Here is a 10,505-nt window from a genome sequence, read left to right as displayed (position 1 = left end):
TGCGTGTCTAAGTTACACCCAATTTCGACTCGTATTACAAATTAAAATGTGCCGCAACCCACACAGACGGACAGGCAGAAGGACAGACCCATTTCCACGGACGTGGAGAGGGGAGAGTGCGGCATGACAGCGTTTTAAACTGATTAGCTGACACTAGGAGCTGGCTGCGCTGCGGCTGCGGCTGGGGTTGGGGTAGGGGGCTGAGACTGCCACGGGTCAATGAGATGCTAAGCGTATGACAGGCATTGAAAGGGTGTCGTCGGAGCAACCTTCAAAAAGATTGTTTAATTTTTAAGCAGCAGTTTGCCCTCCCAGCATCTCCCAGGAAAAAACACTCTCGAATGGAAGGAGTCGACGTTCGGTCGGCAAGGATTTACCGGAATTTGTTAGATGTTGCTTTGTGGCTTTGACAGTTTTTTTTTCGGGGGATTGATGGATTTGCCTTTGCTTCTGCCGCACTCACAGTTCAGTGAGCATATCCTGGCGGGCCGGGTCGCGCCGGGGCATTGATTTATTTGCCTCGAATTCCCAATTTAGTTTTTTAAAGTTTCTGCTAAACGCCCAAAACTGTCAACGGTGGCAAGCGTTTGGGAATGGGAATGAGACTGAGACTGAGGCCGGGGAACCTCAGCCTAGAGTTTATGATTAATCGCTGGTAATTAGATTGATTAATTGCCTTATTAGAGGCGTCGCTTCGGCTTTAGGCGTGAGAATCGAATCTCCGGCTGCTGCTATGGATCACAATGCTCCGCCATGTGGCAGGGGAGGGAGTAAAGGGAGCGTGCTATGATTTGTTGTAAAGAATACTTTAAAATAGAACAGCTCCGTTCCGTTCGATCGCCCCTCTTTAATTACCAGAAAAACCATTTGGCGCAAATGTTTTTCTTTGTTTTCGCTTGTCCGTCTGGTAAATAAGAGAGTAAACTGCTTCAGCTTCAGCTCCTGCTCCTGCTTCTGCTCCTGATGCTCTTACTCCTGGTCAAGCAATAATATTTCATTACATGCTGCGCTTTTGCTTGTGTTAGCCCGCTCCTCGCTCCTTCTTTTTTTTTGGTTCTCTGGTTCTTTTGGTTTGTGTTGCCGTTTCAACCATTTCGACGGGGCACTTAAAATTAAGCGTGCCCAAATCCCCAAAGACCACAAGACCAACATAAACAATCTAACCGAATGAATGCAGCACAGCAGCTCGGCCCGTCGTCCTTCCCCAAGGAATACGCCAGGAGCGGGCTGTTGGCTGTTGGCTGTCGGGCCACCGCAATCATAAAAATAATAACCACATTATTGTGTTTAGTAATGAAAAATATCATTTTCGGCATAACTTTTGGCTTTTGTTTGTGCAGTCCACCCCACACACATCGGTACAGCATTTCAGCCATCCTCCAAGGGACGCCCGCATTTTGGTTGGTTGGGATCACAAAATCATCACAGCCAACCCTTAAAATTTCGCCTAAGCATATTTTCTAAATTATCGCCGGCTGTGGGGGAGTCTCGGAATCCGAATCGGAATCGAGTGCCTTTTCCTTAATTTGTGGGTGCACACCCCACACCCCAGACCCCACACCACTCCCCCTCATTTGTCGCCCCTGGCAGCAGAGCAGCCATCTAAAAGGGGTGCGTCTTGAGTACCTGCTGGCTGGCTGGCTGGCATCCACATACACATCCACCCTCCCGGGTAGGACTTTGTTGTTTTTATTGGCATGTTGACTCTTGAAATTAGTTTTTAATATGCGCAAATACTTTTGCATATTCGTCCTTGCAAGTGCCTGCCACCCATTCCCAGCCATCCAGCATCCAGCAGGCTCAATACGGCCATATGCCCTTATCAGATACGTACACACGTTCATATCGTTCATACACGTATAAAAAGTGTAAATATTTGTTAACAACCAAAATGCAATCCACCAAATTGTTTACCCATTCTCCCCCCCTAAGGCAGGGTGAGGGAAAAAATCGCTGCATATTGACATCAATTAAAGTGCATCAAGTCGACACTCAAACAAACAATGTAATTCACAACAAATGTGTTTGAAAATAGCACGACTCCGTCTCCGACTCCGCATTCGAGTTCGTATCCGGCAAACGGTAACAGGAACTATTCATTAGCTAACCCCCCAGGGGCAGGCAAGCGGCAAGCGGCATACACAACAAAAAAAGGTTCAACAAGGACCAAGCCACAGCATCCCAGTCGGGGGTATAGCTACCCTTGTTTCAAAAAACTTAATGTGGCCAGATTCGGCAGCAGGAGCAGCAGCTAGAGCTAGAGCCAGAGGCGACGGCGGCCACATTTGAGTGCGTTGATTTGCGCCTTGAGCTGTTTTCCAGGGCGGGACGTAGAGGTCAACGGGAATAGTTCTATAATGAACAAAACACATTGTAAATTGTCCTGCTGGCATGGTAAATGGGTACAAGTGTGCAGGGACCCCACAAAATAGAGAAATACACTCGGAGAATTTTTTTAGCTGGAAGAGAAATTATATGATGGCAAGAGAAAATATTTAAGTATAATAAGGTGAAAAGAAAATGCGTTTTATAAGGCTTTAGTAATATTAAAAAATAGAGAAACTCGAATTTAGTAAAAATGTTATGGCTATAGCTCGGATAGATGCAAATTACTGCCTTCTAAAAAGTAGACTCTACGACTTTAATTCATTTGAATTTGTGCAACTCAGCGCCCTTCTGGCACTCACTTGGGCATGCCAACAAAATGGGGAACTCCAACTCAATTTCGTGTGGCGCATTCTGCTAAGTGTAGCTGGGTCGGGGTCGTTCGATGTAAAAGGCAAATTAGCAAAAACCAGCCCGGCAATTTAAAATAAAATGTTCTCGTGCAACACCAAGGCAGAGCGACGAGACAATTCTCAACTGCCTTTTACTCTATTAGAAACTTGTCCCCAGGCGATTCAATTTAACTACCCAAGGCAGAAAGACACTGAAGGCACTGCAGGCCTGGGCACGCACAAATCACTGCCACTGTCGACCCACCACCAGGGGCAGGGCAGGGGGGCAGGGCAGGCGATACAATACACATGCAAAACTGCTGCCACAGCTAATTTAATAATTTATCATTTGGCTGCGAGGCAGCAACAAAAGATTATTTAAATTCGCGTGTTACATGGCCGGGTAGAACGGATCGCTTGGGATGTGATGGTGATGGGTTGGGTTGGGACAGCAAACTGTTAGGGTTGTGTTTGTGTGTGTGCAGTACAAGAAGTGTCGAGCCGCTGGCAATGCAGCGCAATAATTTACAAATTTCCACACCCCCCAAAATGAAGAGGGGTACAGAATGCACAAAGGGGGAAAGGGGTGTGTATCATTTGTTAAATTATTTAAAATTAAATGATGTGGCAGAATTCAAATTTCTCAACTGAAATCAACGCACGCACGGGAAGTGCCCGGGCACTATTCTAATTGGCGCAACTAATGGCGAATGCAACGAATCGTAAAGCAAATCGCCAACAAAAGGCAACAAAATCCTTGACAAACACAGAACGAACGAACCCTTTGACGGTGAGGCGGCGGAGAGGACCTGAGCTGCGAGCTCTTGAAACAAATTTGTTTACGCTGCGTTGTGAAATATTTTGATTTATATAGACAGGCACTCGACATCACTCACACACAGGAGAGAGTGCAGAAGAGCAGACAGAGCTCTCCTCTCGTCCTGGTCGCATGTGTAATCCTTTCGTGCCCATTTCAATTGTTCGATTTGACAAATTGATTTTCACTTTTACTCGCTCGACTCGGTTCGCTCTGATTGCTTTTGGCTTTGGTTTGTTTGCTTTGGAAATTGGCATTTTCGTTGCTGCTGCTGCTGCTGTGTCTCTTTCACATTTTTTGGCCACATGTGCGTAAATATTTATTTAGTTTCTGGCCACACCACAACCAGTTTAGTTTAGGTCCGCCCTGCAGCAACGCCGCATTGTCGCCCATCATTTAAATGCATGCAAATTGTTGGCTTTTCTCCAGAACCCGCACAGAGAATACCTCTCTCTCTCTCTCTGTCTCGTTCTCTCACTCTATGCTCGCCTTGACTCGATTACGAGATGCGCTAACAGGACCACGACAAGTTTGTTGAAATTTATGTGCCATTGGGCAGGGGAACGCTTTAGCCGAAAAAGCGAACAAGCGTAAAAAAAACAAAGAGAATATTAATTGCTTTTGCAAATGGAGTGCGCTATCCAAAATGGCGCTGACCAGCTAGTACACATAGTTGGTAACTTGGCCTTTTGTTCTGGCCATAAGTGGAGAGCATTTTTTTTGCGCTCCTAGCTAGGCGTACACTGCGAGGCACAGACCAGCAAACCTTGAATACCAGGGAACTTTCCAACTAGCTTATATTTGTGGTCGAACTTGTACCTTTTCCTGGCTCAAACCCGTTCTTAAACCCCACCTGAATGTGCCAGCTTGGCTGCAATTTCTCTCGGTGCAGTGGAGTGGAGCTTTGCATATGGAATCATACATTTTTTTTCTTGTCCGCCATGTCACTAAACCGGCCATTGTTCTCGTAAACTAAACCCGGCAATTGCAGATTGCTACCCCCAATTCCAGCCGACACATTTTCTATGTGGCAGCATCCCTTTGCCGCGCACCACCTCTGCTGGCCCCACGTTGGCGAATATAAATTGCGGCTTTATCAAAGCTCACGTCAAATCTCGTTTAAATTAATGAGTTTGAGCACTTTTTTTGTGTGTTAGTCACACGGCTGGCGCCTCTGGTTTGAAATTCAGTTTATTTATGCGTCATAAATTGCAAGAAAAAACGATGTGGCTGCAACCGGAGACTACCCAGCCATGATGCGATGCGGCAGGCAAGACAGGAAGACAGGAAACGGTGCCGCCGGGCAAAGCGTTAAAATTATGAAACATTGTTTGGCACTTTGCGATGAAAACCGAAATCGATTAGGGAAGCTCTCTCTCACTCTCCCCCACTCTCTGCAGTGCTGTCCCGGCAAGTGTGAAATGAGCAGCAGTTAAGTAGTCATAAACTTCCAGGCGCAGATCCACAACAGCCGCAAGTGCGGCAGGCAGGGGACTCGAGGACATGCCTCGAGTTAATTAAAATGTTTAGCCTGCCGAAGTGTTGATAATGACAGTCTATATGTATATATACACAAAAGGCAGCGTGAGGGCAGCCAAGATGGGGGCCGAAGACTGGCTGAGTCGACTGCAAAGTTATTAAAGTTATTGTGGCGTGTAATTAGCTGACGAGCTGTCAACAATATAAGAGTCCTCTGCCCCCCAGCCCCTGTCCCTGCCACAGGACTGCCTCTAGCGGATGGATCATTTTACGGGCCCTTGCTTTGTTTGCCAGCCAAATTGTCGACTGATAAATCAATTGCGGAGGCGCTGATTATGGTGGGAGCACTGAGCTATTGTCGCTCCGGGCAGAAATCTTCCTCAGTGTTATTTGTTTAATTGACTTGTGAGCAGCGTTTTACCCTCCCCTCACAGAACAGACCCTGACTCTGACTCCGACTCTGACTCTGACAGTCTGTCCATAACTAATTTTGTGATTTGGCATGCTGTGGCGTAAATTACGGGTCCTATTACAGGACGCAGGGCATGGCAAATGCCGGCACAATTATGTCACGCCATCGAGTCGGCATCTCTTTCTTCATCATCATCATCAGCGGATTTGGTGCGCTTCCGTTTACATCCCACCTTTCGATTGGTCACGATTGCTGCTGCCCCAAGGCGCCGCCAGCTCCAATTGCAGGCTCTTCCCCCTCTGGAGTCACTGCTGCCTTCCTGCAATTGTTTTTTGTATTAATTAATTTAATTTGTTGCCGGGGCGAAAAGTTGGCAGTCCTAATTGAAAAATGCGCCTAAGCTGATAATTAGCATTTTCTGATGGGAATGGGAATGGGAGGGGGGGCGAGTGGGAGTGGGATTCAATTACTCATACTTGAGGCGTGAATGGAAAAGTTTCGGACAGTCGGCAAACTTTTGCTTTAGTTCCCAGGCTCTCGTCCTTCAAGTGACCGCTGCTGCTTGCTGCTGCTGCAACTCTAATTGGGCACAAAATACACACACACACACGCATACACACGCAGGACGTTGCAAATTGTTTTATCACAGTTTTGGGGCAACCTTTTGTCGGAGTCCTCCCACTCTGCCGGCCACACACTCAATTAAAACTCAAGACCCATCATAATGCCTGCGCCTTTTAGTCTTGATGTTTCAACCTTTTCGACTCTTTTTTTTCTCCTTTTCACTGTTGAAAAAGGATTTATTTTGATTCTTTTTCTGAACAATTTTTTTTCGTGTTTTTTTTTTTGGGGGGGGGGCAAGGTGGACATCGTCGTCATCTGAAAAGTGTGTAAAGTTTAAAGAGCCTTAAGGGATTATGCGCACAAATGTGTTGAAATTCGGGTCTTAATGATAGACCAAGTGCCAAGCTAACCAACAAAAAAAAAAGACGGTAGAAAAAAATGTTTCCAAAAAAAAAAGGACAAAAAGGACAAACATTTCGGTACGTGGCTTATGGCCATTTATAGATAAGAAGGTGGCCCGGAAAATTGCCAAAGCTCCGGCACTCGACCCGATTGACTGGCTGCTTATTAGTGTCCTGCCAACTGTGTCTCGTGTTCGCAGTACCCTGACCCCTGTCCGCTGTCCACTGTACTCTGGTACAGCTGCGACAGGGATAAGTGGGCATAAGCCCACAAAGGAGAGGAGCCTGTCTCTTTTCGGGCAACATTTGACAAGATTTCGGTACGAAAATACGGCAGGTGGCTGAAAGGCACAGTCAGATCAGGGACTAACAACTAATTTTCATTTAATATTTTTTGGTAATATCCCTTTATTTACATTTATTTGTTTGTTCAGCGTTGACTCGCTGACATTTCTACCCGCTGATGTTTGCTTGCCCGATTGTTTGTCTGTTTGTCTGTTTGTCCCTGCCGAAATCTGTCAACTTCGCATTCGAGACTCCGCTCAAGTGGACTTCTCGAGTGACTCGTCGCGTGTCCAAATATTGTTGTTTACACAGCCTCTACCCGGACAGTTTGGACACTGATTCGGAACGTTTCAAGGGGCAAGAATAATAAGTACCAAAAAGTACTAGAATTATAACAAAATATATGAATACAATTGAGTCTTAGGGAGAATAAATATATATAGTATTTTTGTCTGATTATTCTGTGTCTCCTTATCTGTTGTATCCCATGGGTAGTGAATTATTTCGACACTTTTCTATTTCAAACTTTCAATTCTGTAAGCTCTGCACATGCCGATGCTGTCATTATTCTCTGTATTCTCTGCTTTCAGTTCGAAAATGTTACCTAAGCACTTGCCACTCGGAAATTCCTTTGGGCTCATGTTCCGAACCCATCCTGAGGCGGCCTGCCCTGTCCTCCTTTATGCTCCATCCCCCCGCCCAAAAGCATCGCCCATTACAGGCGACAACAATGGGAAATAGCAAAAACAAAAGGCAATCAGAAAAGGCGCACTGCTTAAAATAAAAAAAAAAAAAATAAAAAACGGAAAAGGAAAAGGAAACGGAAATACTTGCAGCTAAGTTTCCACGTTTCATGGCCGTGGAGGGTAAATTATACTACGTGAGAGTGCACATGGTGAAATTCCCAAACTCTACTTAGTGTCTCATCATCAGTTCAGTGGTGGGGGTGCTGATGGTGGTGCGTTACCGGAATCAAATATAAAATACATTTAAAAAAGTAAACTTCTAGGTATTAAGAAGCGAGTGCAGAGCAGAGCAGAGCCACAGGCAGAGGCAGCAAAAGAATCGGAATCAGAATCAGAAACAGAAACAGGAACAGCAGAGAGAGAGAGAGGGACAGAAAGACAAAGCCGAGTGGATGGGACACTAAGTAGCAAATGCAACTGACTCTGTGGCAAGTGGCTTACACTTACACCATCCTGCCACCCACCACTCCGGCACTCCACTCACTCTAGGGGGGCGTATGTTAATTTGGTTGCTACACAAAGTGAGATTGATTTCGGCATCCGTACACTTGACTTGAGTCGATTTAAAATTTCTGCCACCACAACAGCAGCATGAAATATTCAAATGGAATTCAATCGCACACACACACACACACACACCAGTTCGATTTGTTCTCGAGTGCGACTCCAGACGTAGTCCGGACATGGAGAGCCATTGGGTTCCGTGTCTGGGCCAGGACCAGAGCCAGAGCTAGGACAGGGCATTGCCTGCTCTTAAGTGCGGTTTGCAAATGTCAATTGGCCGTTCGGCCAAAATCGAACTTGCTAGCCGATTGCATTTTAATTTTCCACCTCCCTTTGGGGAAAAGGCTCTTCCTGCTGTGGCTTCTACGTCTCCGTTTGCCACTGCCACTGCCTCTGCCCGTGCCTCTGCTGAAGAGATTGGCAAAGCTTGCTCTGGCATCGATCTCGTTTTCTTATTTACATTAAAAGTTGTTTGCATTCACTTAAAAGGATAAGCAATGTCCTTTTAATGGGTTTCGAATTGAATAAAGGATTAAGTTGTTATTATAAAATTGAATTGCGTACGCTCGTTGGGTTCGGGACCAGCCCAAAAGGGTTAGTTTACGGGCCCCAGGGCCCGTGAACGGACAGGGTGCAATCCCATTTGCACGCTGCTGCCGGAAATCGAACATCGAACAATGTAAGACAAATATGTGAGTAAAAACCAATTGATATAACGACCTGAAGCCCATCCACTAATTAGCAACGGCTAGCACATTAGCGACGACAGTCCTGGCAACCAGCAGCAAGTATTTGCGCTCTGGGGTTGACAGTTATTACGGCAGCCAGTAATAATTATTTGGCAATTTTGCCAAATCAAATTGATGCGCGGGGCATTGTCATAGCGACCAGATGCGTGTACCGTACCGGCGTACCGCCTGCAGGTGTCGCAGCGCAGCCTGCAAGTCCTTTGCTCACTTTCTGCCAGCGTAAAACTTTAACGAGCACATTACCAACATCCCCGGAATGAGTCGCATTCATTCTGTGGTGTGGCAACGGCAGCAGGCAGCCAGCGTAGCCAGCGCAGCCAGCACAGCCAGCGATTTGTTAAGCCCACCTCATGCTGCGACCAGGCCTGGAACAGGAACCAGCAAATAGCAACCAGGACCAGGACAGGGCTCACACAATTAGTTGCCGGTGGGCTGCTCATTTTAAAACTGCCAACTGAGGGCCAACCCAAAGCTTAGTTCCCCATCTCGTCTCGCCTCGCCTCGCTCTTATTAAAACAGATTTCCTCATTATAGCAGCAGCCCGAGAAAACCAAAGCAATTTGCAAATGTCCTGCCCAAGTGGCTGGGGCGACTCTTTGTTCGTCTTTGGACGCATTTCGAGAGCATTTCGAGAGCCACCGCAGAGTTCTGTCTGCCCCCGAATTGGGGACTAGTTTCGGTTTCCGTGTGAGGAGGTCCCTGGGGGACGGCTCTGTCCCTTCTTCCGTGCCGTATGTGATTGAGAAAAATCTGGCGCAACAAATGAAAGCGAGCCAACATGAAAGGTGATGCTGCCCCGTAATTGTGTTCCATGGCTTTGGAATAAATTACATAAATTGATGCCACTGTAGCACAGTGTCCCGATGATGGTTTAAGCCAAATGTAGCGTGAACCTTAAGGAGAATTTACTACACAGGCGAAGTTACTCCCCCGCACCCCGCACCCCTTGCGGCAAATGCAAATAAATTAATCCTTGTAAATGTAACATCAAAAGATACTTCTTCAAACTGGGGGCTGCTCCTTGTGGCTGCTTAGCCCTGCCGCAATTCGCGTATTATAATTGCTGCAGTTTGTTGTCTGCCCCAAGACAGAGTCTGCGTCTCAGAGTCTCAATCTGTAGCTGCTGTTTTTCTTGGCCAAAACTTGCCGGGGGCCAAATAAAACACGGGTGCGAATGTCTGACTCCTGCCACCCGCCAGCAAGTTGTGCGGCGTCTCCTTTAATTATGTGCTGGCTTTGTAATGTCACACTTAAGAGGATTGCCGCTGAAAGTGGCAAAGTAAAGGGTAGCCGTGACATAAATAATCAACCAGCGTGGCTCTTCAGCTCTTCTCCGCTGGCTTTGTACCACTCCTAATGCTGATAGTTTTATGTTTGTTGCTGACAAAGATGGCAGTAGCGGGGGGGCTGCCAAGCACTTGCCAAAATTTGTGAACAATGCCCGACGTGGCCGCGTGGCTCTTTGCGGGCTCAAACAATGGCAACAACTGTAACTGATTTGCCAGCGGCGCCCACATAAGTATGCAGCAGCAGCAGCAACAACAGCAGCAGGAGAACGGAACTGGAAGACGGGCACGGTCCGGGTACGGGTTGGGGTCCGGGTTCCCAGTTGACCGAGGCACACGCCCACAGTATAAACAACTCAATTTGAATGCATTTAACCGCGTAATTGAGCCACGTGCCACGGACTGCTACGCGTGCGCTATTTGTGGCCAACAACCCCCGCCACTCTCCTGTCTGGTAGCCTTTCTATGGCCACCCTCACCCCCCACCCTTCAATCAACGTTCCGTTCTAAGCGCGCCAAATTGCAAACCAATTGGCATGCAACTG

Source organism: Drosophila obscura, unplaced genomic scaffold (genome assembly GCF_018151105.1).
Source record: "Drosophila obscura isolate BZ-5 IFL unplaced genomic scaffold, ASM1815110v1 contig_150, whole genome shotgun sequence".
In the NCBI taxonomy this organism is placed as follows: domain Eukaryota; kingdom Metazoa; phylum Arthropoda; class Insecta; order Diptera; family Drosophilidae; genus Drosophila; species Drosophila obscura.
This window is presented reverse-complemented; position numbering follows the sequence as displayed.